Source organism: Chinchilla lanigera, unplaced genomic scaffold (genome assembly GCF_000276665.1).
Source record: "Chinchilla lanigera isolate Chin_1 unplaced genomic scaffold, ChiLan1.0 scaffold00031, whole genome shotgun sequence".
NCBI lineage: Eukaryota > Metazoa > Chordata > Mammalia > Rodentia > Chinchillidae > Chinchilla > Chinchilla lanigera.
This window is the reverse complement of record NW_004955432.1, coordinates 8,829,361-8,845,323: the sequence shown is the minus strand read 5'-3', so window position 1 is coordinate 8,845,323 and position 15,963 is coordinate 8,829,361. Positions and strand designations below refer to the sequence as shown.

At 37.3% G+C, this 15,963-nt stretch overlaps 1 long non-coding RNA gene across 1 annotated transcript; it reads left to right on the top strand.

Moving 5' to 3' along the window:
* Positions 1-324: 324 nt before the first annotated feature.
* Positions 325-3,190, top strand: LOC102024714. Its single transcript, XR_261515.1, has 3 exons — positions 325-418; positions 2,232-2,434; positions 2,848-3,190. It is a non-coding gene; the product is annotated as an uncharacterized LOC102024714 (long non-coding RNA).
* Positions 3,191-15,963: the final 12,773 nt, after the last annotated feature.

Below are 15,963 nucleotides of genomic sequence, written 5' to 3'. Positions count from 1 at the left end.
CTGCCAAACCCAACAGGTTTGAGGGGGTGCTCAGAAACTGAGGCATGGCAGCAGGTAATTGAAACCATTCTCTCAACATCTGGAAAAAACCCACTCCAGTCATACTCTCTACTGAAAAAGAAATCATCCCATGCTATTGCTGGGAGTTGCAGGAAAGTAAAAGTGGCGTCATTTTACGTTACAGAAACATTTCCACGGACAGACTCAAAAGCTTGTGGTTACAACGTGTGACATTCTTTTTAAAATTCCTCATGAAATCAACAGAACACATCTAGCAATTATTTGGAAACTTTCTTTCCTCCCATTTGTACAGCATTGTAATGATCCCAGGGATCTCGTTTCCATATTAAATAAACCCACGCTGTTTCACTTTTTGGCTGACTGATCCTGACTTGGAAATTTGTAATTGTCATTCAAGGTAAGTTTACCCTTGATGTGAGGGCTCCTTCACACTAGCAAAAAACAGGTTGTCCTGGAGGATTAAGACGCGGCGAATTTGAGTTGGCTTCAGAAGACATAAGGGTGCTGACAAGGAGGAGGTATTTTTACTTTTAAATCTAAACAAAGATTTATAGATTGAGAATTTGATCAATTTCTTTTTTGCAGAACTTGAACCTTCTCTATGGAGTTCCAAATCGACATGCCTGCCGTGGATTTACATGTTCTCCCAAGTTCCCCATTACTTTCAGTAATAATAATGATATATTGATTTACTGTTTCTGCAGTGGTTTTTGTCTTTACAGTAGTCATTTATGGGACACATGGGGTAGAGATTATTTTCTTCCCTTTGAAAATGAGGATCCTGAGGCTCAGAGAAATTAATAGTTTACCCAAGGTCACACAGCTCGCAAGGATAGAGCTAGTTTGCAAATAGGTCTCCTGACTCTGGACCTTGTGCTCTTCCAATTAGCATGTGGTGCCTGTGTCTTCTTACCAAAGTGAATTTTTTTGGACCAGTTTTCAAAGCAGTTTTGATGGAACACATCCAAGAGCTGTTTCCGTGGAGCTAACAGCATGGAAATGTGCAGTTTCTCAATCAGGACAGTGCTCATTATCTTGAAATCCTGAGACTGCCAAAGATCAGTGTGAAATGGTTTCTTACATCTCTACTTGTGTGAACATAGCAATTCGCTTGCTTCTTCACTACAGTGTGTATTTCTGTCTCATCCTCAAGATAGTTATTTGCATGTCTATTTCTATATCCCAACTCCCGATGGCCAGTTTCAGTCCTATTCATCTCTGCTCCACTGTACCTTACACAGTCTTACATGAAGCTGATGCTCAATGAATGTTTACCAAAAGAAATTAAAGATGAAATAGCAGGATTTGAAGACTCTTAATATACTTTCTATACTCTCTATATCAGTCTGTCCAGTAGAACTTTCTGCAGTGATGGAAATGCTCTATATTTGGGTTAGTGGCTAATGTGACTGGCTAATGTGACTTTCTAATTTATTTAGATTCAAATTAATTTATATTTAAATAGCTACATGTGGCTGATAGGTACTCTGTCATACATTGCAGCTCTAAATGTCCATATATTTAAATTTTATGAGATTCTTAAATTCTAATTGCATGTAGGCTATTGTCCTCACTGCTTTTAAAAAAATTTAAAATGATTTTTAGTCTCGTTAATGCATATTAATTTTGCATATTAATGGGGTTCAATGTGGTATTCTGTGCATGCATTTAGCATGCACTGCTCACGGTGTTTTGATGAGAAGGTTGTGTGGGCAAGGAGATGCAGCAGTTGCTTCAGATTTTCATAGGCACCTATGGGCAGCAGCCCTTTCTGCTCCTGAGTAGTTTGGAGGAAGTGGGTGTGACTTGTCCCTTGGAGTTGCAAAGGCTTGGGAGGAGCTCTGGATGATAACCTGGGGATTTCTTCATTTCTTGAGGCCTGTAGTCTGGGCCAGTAGAAAAGAAAATGTCCACATTTCTTAAGAAAAGCAAATCTTCATTCAGAAGAAAGAGGAAGGCAGGAAGCTAACATTTGTTAAACAAATTATTATTATTTTTCTTGTACAGTTTGGGTGGCATCTCATTTACTGTAGGAATCTTTAACTTCTGTGCTCCGTCCTCATATGCAAGGCTCTGTCCAGCACCTTGAACCACTAAGTTATGCATTTTTTCTTCTCATTATAAACTTCTAAGTTCTTCCTCTGAAGTTGTTGACTTGGGATTAATAAAAAAAAAGAAAAAAATCCTCTCTTCTCTCCTTTCCTCACCAGATAGCGGTAGCGAAACCTACCCAGGAAGAAAGAAATGCTGTGCATGCAGGGTGGACCCCTTTGATCTCCGCGACTTCTAAGAACCTCCATTCCTCATGCTGTGGCTTCTGCTACTTCTCTCAAGGAGCCAAAAGGTTAAACAGAGCGAACGGCAGGAGTGAAATGGCAGCCAAATGGGAGAGTCTGAGCGGGCCCTTGAATAGGTATCTATGTGTTATTATGAGATTCTCGGTGCAAGTCCTTTCTCAGGATGTAAACAGTGATCTAAAGGTAGATTTTGAGAGCCTTGTGCTCTATGAAAAGTAAAACAAATATTTAGGAAAGGAAAATGGATGCACTGTTCATATTGATGTATTCATGAGGAGCTGCAAGAACTGCTGTAAGTGAATCCCACATTTCGGAATTAAAACTTTAACTCAGGATTGGTATCATTATTTGTGAAGGGACTCCACAGTATCTATTGTGATTCAAAGAGCAGGTTCTGCCCGGAGGAGCCTACTAGCTAGGGCTGGAAAAAAAAAAAAACAGTTGATATTAATATTCTGTATTGTGTATGAAACAGGCACTTAACAATATGTTCAGATTAATGTTTTAACCTTCCTTTCTTTTCTTGTAGAGGTGGAAGGTAGGGATTATCTGTCCCTTTAGGCATGAGATGAAAGCAAAGCACAGAGAAGCAACTGACCTGGCGAAGCTCACAGAGCAATCCCGTCTCTATCTACTTTGGCATTTGAACAGGGAACTTCAAACCCGCAAGCCAACAAGCTGGCCTTTCTCTTCCATAATAGGATGACAGCTCCACTCCCTGAGCAGATGTAAGGAAGCCCACCTGTACAGAATGTATAAATAAAAGTGCAGGGAAAGGACCGGAGACGAAGACCTCAATCTGGGAAAGCTGTTAGAGAGAAGGCAAATTGATACCTAGAAGTTTGGTTCTGATTCTCTGAACTTTTTAAAAAATAAATTGTGATTTTGGAACAATTTTAGATATTTAGAAAAGCTGCAAAATAACCACTCACCCAGTTTCTTCTCATATTAACATTTTATATTTGGTTTCCTGACCTTTGCAATAATTTTATATGCATGAGTGCTCCTTAAATAGATTTCTATTTACCATTGAGTTTGTTTCTCTACTTTCCCTCTAACGTTTTCCCAAAGGTGTCCTGCTAAGATAGAATAACCTTCACTTATGAAGAGAATTCAGCAGTTAAGCACTGAAAATTTCCATTATAAAGTTTCTGGGGGGTCCTAGTAACAGTTACCATTGATGAAGAAGATGGAAGAAGAATATTTGGAATGACAGGAGAAATAACTTCAGAAAAAGGGAGAATCTTTTTATGTAGCTCTTAGGATGGAAGTTGCTTTATCTTCTCAGAAACCATTAAGGCTTTATCAAAATATGGCGATGACAAAGAATTTTGGAAACAGCATTTATAGAAAATATATTAATGGAGACCTTCGTTTCCCCAAATTCCTGGATTTGTTCCATAGTAAATAGAAACAGAATTAACCAGGTCTACAAAAATTGGGTTGGTGATAGTGTTTGACTTTATAGTTGGCAAGGTGAGCAAGTGCAGACTGAGAAATTTTTGCAGCACTTACAAGGAAGTAAAAGGTAGATAAGTAAAATCAGTGGGAAGACAGTGGTGTCCAAGGAGAGGATCCATCTGCAATAGAGAAGAGCTTCATATAAATGGTACCTGGATAGGACCAACCCAGGAATAAGGGTCTCTCTAGTTGTTTGCTGAGGAGCACTGACACTCCCATTACATTTGCTTATCATTTGAGTGCAATTATGCTTAATGTATCTATAGAAGGAACTATAGAGAATTCTCAGTATTTGACAGCTTCTGATCCATCCACAAATATGGTAATTTCATATGATTCAGTTAGTAACCAGTGTATGGTTAGTCCCACAAAGTTCCTCTACTTTTGGTTGCACTTTATATTTTTGTTGTTATGACTTTGGAAGTAAGGCACAGTTAGTATGAAGATCACTTATTTGAACTAGAAAAACCCAACTGACATTGATTATGAAAATACCCTGAATGAGCAGATAAATGAGCACCCTCTTGACAGAATGCTGCCTAAACAGGTTCTTTTCCTGTGAGCCACACAGGGCACCCTTGTGTTGTAGTTGTTTTATAATTTATTTTCAGGATCAAATTGATTCTCTGTATTTTGATTTGTGAATTGTACAGGTTTAGTAGTACTCAGCACCTTTTTTTCCCAGAGATTTAAGACTCCATCTGAAAATGATTATTTATCATCCTAAACCATAAGGTTTAATTTTCAACCATAAGGTGGCATCATATCACATTTTATTCTGAAGAAGCAGGTTGCTTTTCAGCTCACTGACATGACTAGTGTTCTGCACATGTCCTTAAATTGTTGGTGTAAGACATTCAATTTTGAAGTTTGTAAGCAAATATTAGAAGCTGGCATCTCTATATAGAAGTTTAATATTTTTTCTTATATTTGATCTTTCTATATTATCACTGGGAAGTAATAGAACAAATTATTACTATATTAACTAATGCTATGTTTTACCTCATTAAAATATGGAAGGCAGCTTCTTGCATATATAGAAGCTACTCAAAATATTCATTGCATGATTAAATTAAAATATTCCTTTAATAGGCCTTACCCTCAGGAATTCATTTTCTCATTTGTCAAGTTGAATTTACAGCATACTTTTATTGCTATGACCCATTTCTTATCAGGATAAGAAGCTTATTTTATGAAGAAGTTAAACTCAACTGAATACATTTAATTTCCCTACTATCCTTTTAAAAATACATTAATTTTTTTTCTTTAACTTAAAAAAAGTGTACCATTTTCCTTTGCTTCATTAGAAGTGTCCAGGACTTGTGAATGGCATACATGTAGTGGTTTACTTTCTCTAGTTGCTTGATTGAAAACTCTGGCTTTGTTTTGAAACGCTGAGCGAAACTTGGTTAATTTTCCGTGTAGAAACATTTTGTACCTTGTAGAAAACATTGTAAATGCTTTCCATATAAATCCTCCCTCTCTTCATATGAAGTGATTTTGTTCTTGGAACTCTGTAGTTCTGTGGGAAGTCTGTGCCACTTTCCCTGCTAGGAACACTCCCACGAGGCGTGCTGCAGGGCATCTTAGAAGTCTAGGGAGGAATGTGGGGATGGAATACTGAAGACTGTATTTATGGACATCTCGGAGCCTTTAATTCTTATATGGACTGGTTAATCATTTAAAAAACAACGATAAGTCTCCATTGTATAAGCCAGCTAGGATGATGCTTCTATTAAGTTGATTTAATTGATTTCATGAATTGAGGTTTGGCTGTACCCTAGATATTGACCCACCCCTCATTTTTTCTGGACGGAGCTCTGCTTTTAAAAGAACCAAATTATATTTCTCTCTTTCAAGAAGTCAGCACTTTATAGTGAATATTTTCCTCTCTGAGCCAGAATGAAAAGTCAAAGTAAAACAAGCAGGCAGTGTGAAACAGAGGCAGGCACCATTTCAAGGAAGAGGGGGAGGAAGGCACGTCCGAGAAGATCTCGGTTTAAGATAAAGAATGAGACGCCAGAGTCAGCTTAGTAAATTGGGCTTTGGGTTGGATGGGTGGAGGGTGGGATGGTAGTGGTCCTGGAGAGCCCCTCAGGAACGGAAAAGTACTTAACCTGTAGCAGAGAGAGGAGCGGGAAGAAGAGTAGTATGCTGGCACATGCGGTGGGAGAGGGGTAAGATGTGGTGGAGAGGAAGGCCAGCACCATGGCAAGGACTTCTGTTTTTTTTTTTTCAATCTATTTTTAATTTGCTTACAGCTTATACATGCACATAACGTATTTTGACCATTTTCTCCTCTTGCAACCTTTTTGCCTTGCCCTCCCCCTTTCCTGTACTGTGGATCTTTTAAATGGAAGGCAAAGAAAATGAAGAGTTTTAAGTAGGGAAACACTTTGATCTTGTTTATTTATTTATTTTGAGGCAGGGTCTCACTCTGTAGCCCAGGCTGGCCTCAAACTCACAGCAATCCTCCTGCCTCAGCCTCCTGAGTGCAGGGATTAGAAGCACGCTCCACCATGCCTGGCTTTATTTACATTTTTTAAAAGAACACTTTGGTTCATCAACACTGGGATGGATAAATTGTACATCCCATCAATGAAATGCTATACAGCCATGAGAATGGATGATTTGTTGCTATGGTATGTAACAGCATGAAATAGTATGTCAACTCATATAATGTTGAATGCAGAAATCAAATGTAAAAAGGGTTACAATCTATGAGTCCATTTATGTGAATACTCTATTGCATGGTTTGTGTACTGGTCACACAGATGTATGCACTTTGTGGAAATTCAGTAAGTGTGCAGTCATGATTTGTGCACTTTTATGGATGTATATTAATCTGTAACAGTTATGAGGGATTACCCTGGCTGCAGAAAAGAGAATCTATCATAGAAGACGGTGGAAGTGGGAGCATCAGTTAGGAAGCTACTGAAGTTCTACAGATGAAAGGTGATAGGGTCAGCTAGGGTAGTGGTAGAAACGAGAAGTGACTGTGACCTAGATCTGCCTGAATTATAGCACAGTATTAAGCACCAGATGGAAACATGAAATAACTGATATGTGATGACTTTTGTCTATTAAAAATGACAATATTACATGGTTCAGTCAGCTAGGAATGGATTAGAAGAGCATCTTTGACTCACTCTAATTATTGTTGCTCTATTAAGTATGATAACTCTTGGTTTTTTAATATCTTTTCTTTGCAATATTAGGAACAAAATCTTAGGGTTTTGCCTAAGATCAGAGCTTCAATGACTCCTTTCCATTCAAATAACCATATTACTTTCTCTAAGATGAGTTATAGTGTAGTTTTCTCTCATATTTTTACCAACCCTAGGAGTCATGCATCAAAACTGTAGTTTTTTATTTTTTTGTTTTTTTCTGGTACTGGGAAAAATTGAAGTTCTTAACTATTTAATTCACATACTAATAGTATGTCCTCCTCTGTAAATATGGTGATACAGTGCCTGTCAAAGCCTTTTTTGTTTTTAAAAGTCAGGAATGAAGTGTGCCATCACATGAGGGTATAACTTGCACTTAAGGATATGGATGTTAAATACTGTACTCAATTTCTTTGGCCCCTCTCAGGTGGTTTTCATGTCCATTCAGGTAGCCTTGTGTGGGTTGTCAGATTTCTAAGAGAAGCGTGAGATCAAGAGGCCCCTGACTGGTACAGTAGGGCTCTTTAAGTTGTGAGCACTGAGGTGTCTTAGCTGGGTGGCTGAGAGGTACAAAGAAGGCTGCACAGTGAATGCTGACCCTGAAGCCCTTCCTATCGTAACAGAAGCTTCAGATTCATATCCACCAAATTGACATGTGATAGTCTAGGGAGAAAACAACCGTGGGAATGGTCTATTGAAAGTAATTTACTTTCTTATCTATCACATTCTCAAACGGCCTACATTTAAGCAAAGCAGTGGGAGTGTAATACCCATATTCTGAAAGTTGAGAGGGTCTAGGGGAGGCATTTTAATTTTATTCTTTGTATTTTTTTTCTCAACATAATTTTTCCACACAAACATATAAACTAAAAGTGGAAGAGGTAGATGACATTCGATATGTACTTTAACCAGCTTTGAAATCATTTCCTCATATCAGAAAAGCATGCCTCCTGGTTAGTATTAGATTTTCAGAATGCACAGATGGAAAATAGTTACCGGAAATCCGCTCTACTGGATGTATTTTTGCATTGTGCTTCGCTGAGGATAGAAGTCATCTAGAAGGTTCTAATTTCCCCCCCAAGGGCTATCACAAAACAGCCCCCAGAAGAGGGGTGGGGTGGATGGGGGAGCAATGTGTAAATGTTTCCTTGAAAGATGGCCTTTCCTGCCTAGTTATAGAGTGAAATCGATACCAGCCTCTAGGTTTGTTGACCTGTTTGTGAGGCAGAAACTAAAATGTGAAAAATTGAAGGTTTTCCCTGATGATAGATTTTTTTCGTCTTTCAGATGCAGCTAGTGTGAACAATCTAATGACTAGAAAGATCTTCAGACCTCTATACAGTGCGGAAGAATGTCATGTTGAGAAAGGGCATGGTTTCCCTATATCATTGTGCCTTAATCTTCTTAGATTTTTCTACAAAGAAATCACATTAATCAAATCTCCTTTCTGCTATATGAAAGGTACAAACTGACTAATGCTCGACTTTGGGTGAAATTGGATATGGAAAAAAATCCTGACTTGAAATAATACCAAGACTTTCTATAATCCTGTGTTGTGGGAATCTTAGTTCAGGACTGTAATTTCTAGCTCCGATTTTGTAAAATCCCAGAGAGCTGCCAGTGAGCCCCTACGGTACACTCTTAGGGGAAAAAACCCAACAAAACAAAACCAACAACCCGATTTAAATGTGCATCAATATAAAATGAAATATTTGCTTTAAAAATATTCAAGAGTAGCATTTATGTGTGTATTTTAAAATCAAATAAGCAGCAAGAATTGTATGCTTATTCAAATAGGCTGAAATTACTGTTTATTTGGCTCTTAAGCTTTGCTGCTTATAAGAGACAAAATATGTCTAAAATGTAACCTGACTTTAGAAAAAAACTGAATCCTGAATCTGTATATTTGAAATATGGTTGTTTTTTCAAAGTATGTTTCGGGGAAATTATCTACTTATTTCAGTAATCCATATATGAATCAAGGTATTTTTGGAATCTTAGGAAAACTGTGCTTTTTTGAGTCAATCACATTCCCTTAAATATCTTTTGGGATGAGGCTGGATTTTTGGAAAAGCCTGTAGGTTATGAACTAAGTCTAGAGAGTGGGATATATGGTCTTAACAAAAAACAGATAACACAAAACTTTTTTTTAATGAAAGAAAGATAAACTAGTCATATAAATGATGCTAAACTAGTCACTTAGCATATATATTGAAATATTTTTAAAACAATGGAATTTGTATTTTGGGGGCAAGTATCTGAACTTCTCCCTATTTCCTATTTATTTCTCTCTTCTACTTTGCTCTCTCTCTCTCTCTCTCTCTCTCTCTCTCTCTCTCTCAATCATGTGAGGGAGGTCTCACATATAAGAGAAACCGTGCAGTATTATAGTTTGTATGTCTAACTTATTTCACTAACATTATATTCTTAAGTTGCATTCATTTACCTAGGAATGCTTCAAATTTATCTGTCTTTGTGGCTGCACAGTACTTCATCGTGTATAAATATTACTATTTCCTTATTTATTCATCTGTACATGGACATATACACTATTTCCAAGATCTAGCTACTGTAAATTTTGCTGCTATAAACATGGGTGTGCATGTATCCCTGTAGCATGATGATTTTAACTATTTTGGGAAAATACCTAGAAGGGGGATAGCTGAGTCAAATGGAATTTCTAGTTCTAGTTTTTTGAAGAATCTCCACACTGATTTCTGTAGTGGTTGTACTAGTTTGTATTTCTACCAGCAGTGTAGTAGAATTCCTTTTTCCACATATTCTTGCCAGAATTTGTTATTATTACATTTTTTGATGATATCCATTCTTTCTCGGGCAAGACTGTATCTCAGTGTAGTTTTAATTTGCATTTCTCTGATGGCCAGCAATGATGAGAATTTTTTCATGTATTTGTTAGCCATTCGTACATCTTCTGAAAAGTGTCTATTCATTTTGGTTGCCCATTTTTTTTTTTTTTTTTTTTTTTTTTTGTTTTTCTCCGGTACCAGGAATCGAACTCACGACCTTGTGCTTGCCAGGCAGGTGCTTTGCCACTGAGCTAAATCCGCAGCCCTGGTTGCCCATTTTTTTGATTGGGTCTTTAATTTGTGTGTGTGGGGCTCTAATTTCTTTGAGTTCTTTATAGTTTTTGATGTTAATTCTCTGTGGAATAGTTGGCAAATTTTTTTCCATTCAAAAGTTGTTTCTTCACTCTGTTGGTAGTTTCCTTTGCTGTGCAAAAGATTTTTAGTTTGATCTGATTCATTTGTTGATTCATGGTATTATTTCTTGTGCCATTGGAGTTCTGTTCAGAAAGTCCTGGTCTGTGCTTATATCTTCAAGAGTTGTACCTATTTTATCTTCCAGTAGATTAAGTGTTTCTGTTTTAATATTTAGATCTTTCAGCCATTTTGATTTTAGTTTAGTACATGGTAAGATATATGGGTGTCAGCCCAATCTTCTGGTTGGGGCTATCCAATTTTGCCAGCACCATTTATTAAAGAGCCTATATTTCCCCCAGTATATGTTTTTGGATCCTTTCTCAAAGATCAAATAGCTCTAGCTGACTGCAGTTATTTCTGCATCTTCTATCTGTTCCATTGATTCACATGTCTGTTTTTGTGCCAGTACAATGCTGTTTTAATCACTGTAACTTTACAATATAACTTCAAGTCTGGGATTGTGTGGCCATATGATTTGCTTTTATTGCCTGAGACTGCTTTTGCTATTCTGGATCTCTTCTGATTCCATATAAACTGTAGCATTGTTTTCTGTAGCTCTGTGAGAAATGACATTGGTGTTTTGATTGTGACTGCACTAAATCTGTGTATTAGTTTTGCGTGCATATCCATTTTGATGATGTTGGTTCTATCTAACCAGGAACAGGGAATACTTTTCCATTTTCTGATGTTCTCCTTGATTTCCTTTTTCAATCTGATGTAGTTTTCATTGTAGAGGTCTTCCACTTCCTTAGTGAGGTCAATGCCTAAGCATTAAATTTTTTGATACTTTCATTTTATCCGTTTTATCCTTTCTAATTTTTTTCTTTTCTCTTCTTTCCTGTTGTAAATAGTGTTATTTTCCTAATTTTTTTCAGTGAGTTCTTCATTAGTATTGATAAGAATGCTACTGATTTTTATGTGCTTATTTTGTATAATGCTACACCGCTGAAATTGATTACAAATTCTAGGAACCTTTTGGTGGAGTTTTTTAGGTTTTGTAAGTAAAGGATCACATCATCTGCTATAGTGATAGCTTGACTTTGTCCTTTCCTATACATGTCCTTTTTATTCTTCTTCTTGCCTGATTGCTCTGATTAATATTTTGAGGATTATGTTGAATAAGAGTAGTGATATTATACATCCTTGTCTTCTTCCTAGTTTTAGAGAGACAGCTATAAGTTTTTTCCATTTAATATGATGTTGGCAGCAGTGTGGTCATAAATGGCCTTTATTATGTTTAGATAAAGACCTGCCTATTTTATTCAGGTTTTTAAAAAATCATGAATAGATGTTGGATTTTGTCAAAGGCTTCTTTTGCATCTGTTGAGATAATCATGTGATTTTTATCCTTGTTCTGTTGATATGATGAATTACACTTTTTGATCTGTGTGTGTTGAACCATCCTTGCATCCCTGGGATGAAGTCTACTTGGTCATATTGTATGATCTTTTTGATGATTTGTTGCCCTGTGTTAGAATCTTGTTAAGGATTTTTGCATCTATGCTCATTAGAGAAATTGGTATATAGTTCTCTTTTTTTGTCTAATCCTTGTCTAGTTCTGGCATCAGGATAATGTTACAGTCTGAAAATGATTTTGGAAGTATTTCTTCCCTCTTAATTTCATTAAGAAATGTGAGGAATATTAGTGTTAGATCTTCCCTGATGTTCTTGTTGAATTTGGCAGTGACTCTTTCAGGTCCTGGGATTTTCTTAGCTGGTAGTTTTTGTTTCTTGATTTATTCTGCTAATCTGTGTCTTTTTCTTGGTGAGTCAAGGTCATTTACATTGATAGTTATATTTGATAAGTATAGATTTATAGCTGTTGTATTAATTTCCTCTTTCTGTTTTGTATTCTTGCCTTCATACTTAGTTATTATCCCCACCTGATGAGTTCATTTTATTGGATATTTTGGTATTTTAGCTTCATTGTATTCTAGAATTTTTTGAGTGTTACTTTGATGGTCATGCAGTTGTTTAGGTTTTCTTTATCTGGAAGTATCTTATTTCTCCATCAATCTTTTTCTTTTTTTCCCCCTCCACCAATTTTGAGAGATAACTTTTCAGAATATAACAGTTTGGGTTGGAACTAGTTTTCTTTAAGACCTCAAAACAAGTTATTTCATACTCTCCTTGCCTTTAAAATTTGTGTTGAGATATCTGTGGTAATTCTGATATATTTTCCTTTAGATATGATTTGTTGCTTTTTCCTAGAACCCTTTATGATTCTGTTATTGTGTTGTATTCCTGGTATCTTAGTGATTATGTGGCATGGAGAGAATTTTTTTCTGATCATAGCTCTTTAGGGCTGTATATGTGCATTTATTTATATATTAGATTCTTTTTCTATGTCTGGAAATTTTCTGCTATTACTTATGTAAATAGGTGTTTTATGCCCTTTGTGCTATTTCCTGATCTTTCACTAATTATAATTACTCTTACATTAGACTTCTTTCAGTCATCTAGGAGCTATCGGATCTATCTTTCATGTGTGCTTATTATTTTTAAGGTAGCTCTCATTAAACTGATCATTGATCTCAGTGCTGTCCTCTAGGTCTGACGTTCTGCCTTTACATTGCTTGTTTCTGCTACTCACAGTTTCAATCATGTTTTTAATCTAGTGGACTTCTGTTTGAAAGTTCTTTATCAACTCCCATTCTTTTTTTGCTGGGTACTCATGTTTTGCTTCTCTTTCTTTAGCTCCACTAACTGTTTATTGGTGTTTTCTCTAGACTCACTGATCATTTGTTTCATTGTGGTCATTATGTGATTAGCTATATTATCTTTAAATTCACCAGGCACTTTGTAGGACTGTTTTTCTTCCACTGCTATCCTTTCACACCTATCTGCTGTGTAGCTTATGATTTCCTCCCCCTCACTGTCCCCTATCTGATTTTGGGGAAATTGTGGGTTTTTGGAGGCACTGTGTTGCCTTGTCTTTTCATGTTTGTGTTTATTTATTTTTTATGCTCAGTTTTGCAAGTTCTTTGGCCCAGTGTCTCATTGTTCAAGAGTGAGCCACAGTGTTGTTTATAATCACCCAGGGAATCCATGTTGGCATAGAGGGAAAACCAATTGCCAACCACCACTACTGTTTGTTACCTTGTCTACACTGGTAATTTTAGCAACAACAATGGCACCAATTATTCACTGGGTAGTGACAAACCCTAACCCTCTGATTGTAGGGGCAGAGGGACAGAAACAAAATTCTGGGGGAAAACATGGATAACTAACATTGTAAAATCATCACGTGTTTATTTGTGGCTGATGACTGAAAGATCATCACATGCTTATCTGTATCTCATGTACCTGAGAAAATGCTTAGGAAAGCATTTCTCACATTGACTTATGGTGACCTTGTCCTCTTCCCAGAAATAAAGATTAAGACACTACTTGGCTTAGGCCACCAATCAGTTAATGAGTTATTTTTAGAAACCAGCTTACCCCTATAAGTGTGAAGCGCATCTTACACTCACTGGGTATCCCAAGCGAGCTGCCCCCTGTCTTGCAGCATCACTGTGCTTCTAAGGTAGTTTCCCTCCTGCTTTCTCTTCATTTGCCACACTTTAAGTAAACTTTTGCTTCCCATTGTACCAGGTTTGACTTCCTCATTTATCACTAAGAACCGTACTTCTCCATTCCTTGAGGAAGAGAGGCAGAGGACCACCCAGAGACCCCCTGCCGGATGTAACATGATGAATAATTTTCCACCAAAATGAAGAGGACTCTGATTTTAGTGAAGACAGTTAGGCTCCCCTTATATTGACCTATAGTAATCCGGAGTACTGATTTCTGCTAGATGTTGGTTGCAGTGCCAGAATTCAAACATACCACTAGACCAGTGGTGGCAATCTGATACAGTGCATGTTATTTGTTTTTTTTTTTTTTTTTGTTAATGTATGAGTTGTTTTTATAAACTAAAAACCTTAGTATTCAGGTTTAATTTCAGTGTGGCACTTTGAGATAAATAAGAGGGTTTTGAGTTGCAGTTTGGGCACTCGCCTCTAAAAGGTTCAACATTACTGCACTAGACTACATGGCTTCTTCTTCAGGACCATCCCCTCTGACGATTAATCCTACCCATCCTAGCCTCCCACAACATAATACAGGCTCTGTGTGGGCAGGCTGGAGCCCAGGTCTCCTAGGGGATCCCAGGAGGTCTCAGTTTAGTTCTCACCCTCCCCAAGACTATTTACCAAGGTCTTCTCTCACTCAGTGTCTGTGGAAGGGTATCACTTCAGTCCTGAAGTAAGACTCTCCTTCTGAGTATTTGTCTCTTCTTCAATCAGGTCGGTCTGTTGGTGATCAACTCTGTATCCTGTGCTGTGAAGAACTCAGGGACTGGAGTCAGGGTGCTTGGTTCTGGATTCCTCTGGGCCCCAGCATAGGACCTGGAGGGCCATGGCATCAGTGGTGGATGGGGTAGGTACTTCTAGGTTGTCAGGGTTTTGGTGTGGGGTCCCAGTGGGCCACAATATTACCTGGTTACCCTGTTATGAGTTTAAAAGCTGTGTTGACTTTAAATATTCAACCAAAGCTCTTTTAGCATACATATGTGGATATACATATGATTATACACTAATCCTAAGGATAAGATGGAAATGAGCCCATGGGAAAATGACTCAAAAATGATACAATTATGATTATCAAAAAGTGTTGGATCTGTAGGTGTTATTGCGTTCTGTTTGTTACAGGGCTAACCATCTTTGGGAATTCTTTTTTCATTGGGGAGAGTGATATATGAAGAGGAAGAGGTAGCTTGATTTTGGCTCCTAAGACAGTTGGACTATTTGTCCAGTTATGAAAAAGGGATTGTTCACAAGTAAAGTTATGGTTTCAGGACTGTTTCCAAATGTTCCTGCTTGGTTATGAGGGTAAAGATCCAAGGGTTCTTGAAGTAGTCTTTCTGGTCAAACAATTTAACAGGCAATGGGTCTGGTGCCAGTGATTCCATTTTAGAGGATTTTCCTTTGAAGTGTGTATGCCTCAATATGTTTTTTCAGCCAAACATATGCCTGTGATTTGAAATCAGCTTAAGAATTTTCTTTCACACTTAGTATTCATGTTTAATTTTCTGGCATTACAAGATGCAGAATAAACTTGTTTGGTTTTTAAATCCCTACTGTGGTACTGTCACTAAGGGTGATTCTCATGGATAGAGTTTAGTAACCTCTGACTTTAGATGTATACTGGAAAGGTATTTTTTCAAAAGACATATTTCTGCATAAGGGTTAAAGAAGAATGTGTCCCAGCTTGCATGTATTTTGCATCTGCTCTTTTAGAGGTCTTTTTGGAAAGCTTGTCTTATTTGTTAATATTGTTGTAGTGTAACCTGTCATGAATGTAGGTATTATTCTTGACTTCTTGACTAGCATCATGTCTGGCTGGGAACTTGAAACTCTATTTATTGGATTAATTTCTTTACAGAATTCATTAAGTGTGTAGGAGCAAGCCATTGATGATATCGAGATCTTTGTATGTTCTCCCTTGTTTTGGAGAAGCAAGACTTGTGTTTGATAAGACACTGTGTTCAGACTGGATAACTTGCCTGCGATTCTGTTGGTCTTGTGGACTTGGATTCAGATGCAATAGACTGGAGAGAGAGGCCAAAGGGAGGGCATCAGTTCATTAGAACTTGATGGATTCTTCTAGGAAGGAAGCAAGGAGAAAGGTATATTCAAATCCACTTGGCTTCAAAAGTAGGCCTTATGTTTTCTCTGGAGTAAACTAGTTTTCAGATACTGAAGGACCAATTTTGACAAGTAGAGGCTTTCCCTCAATTTTTCTTTCTTGCTAAAG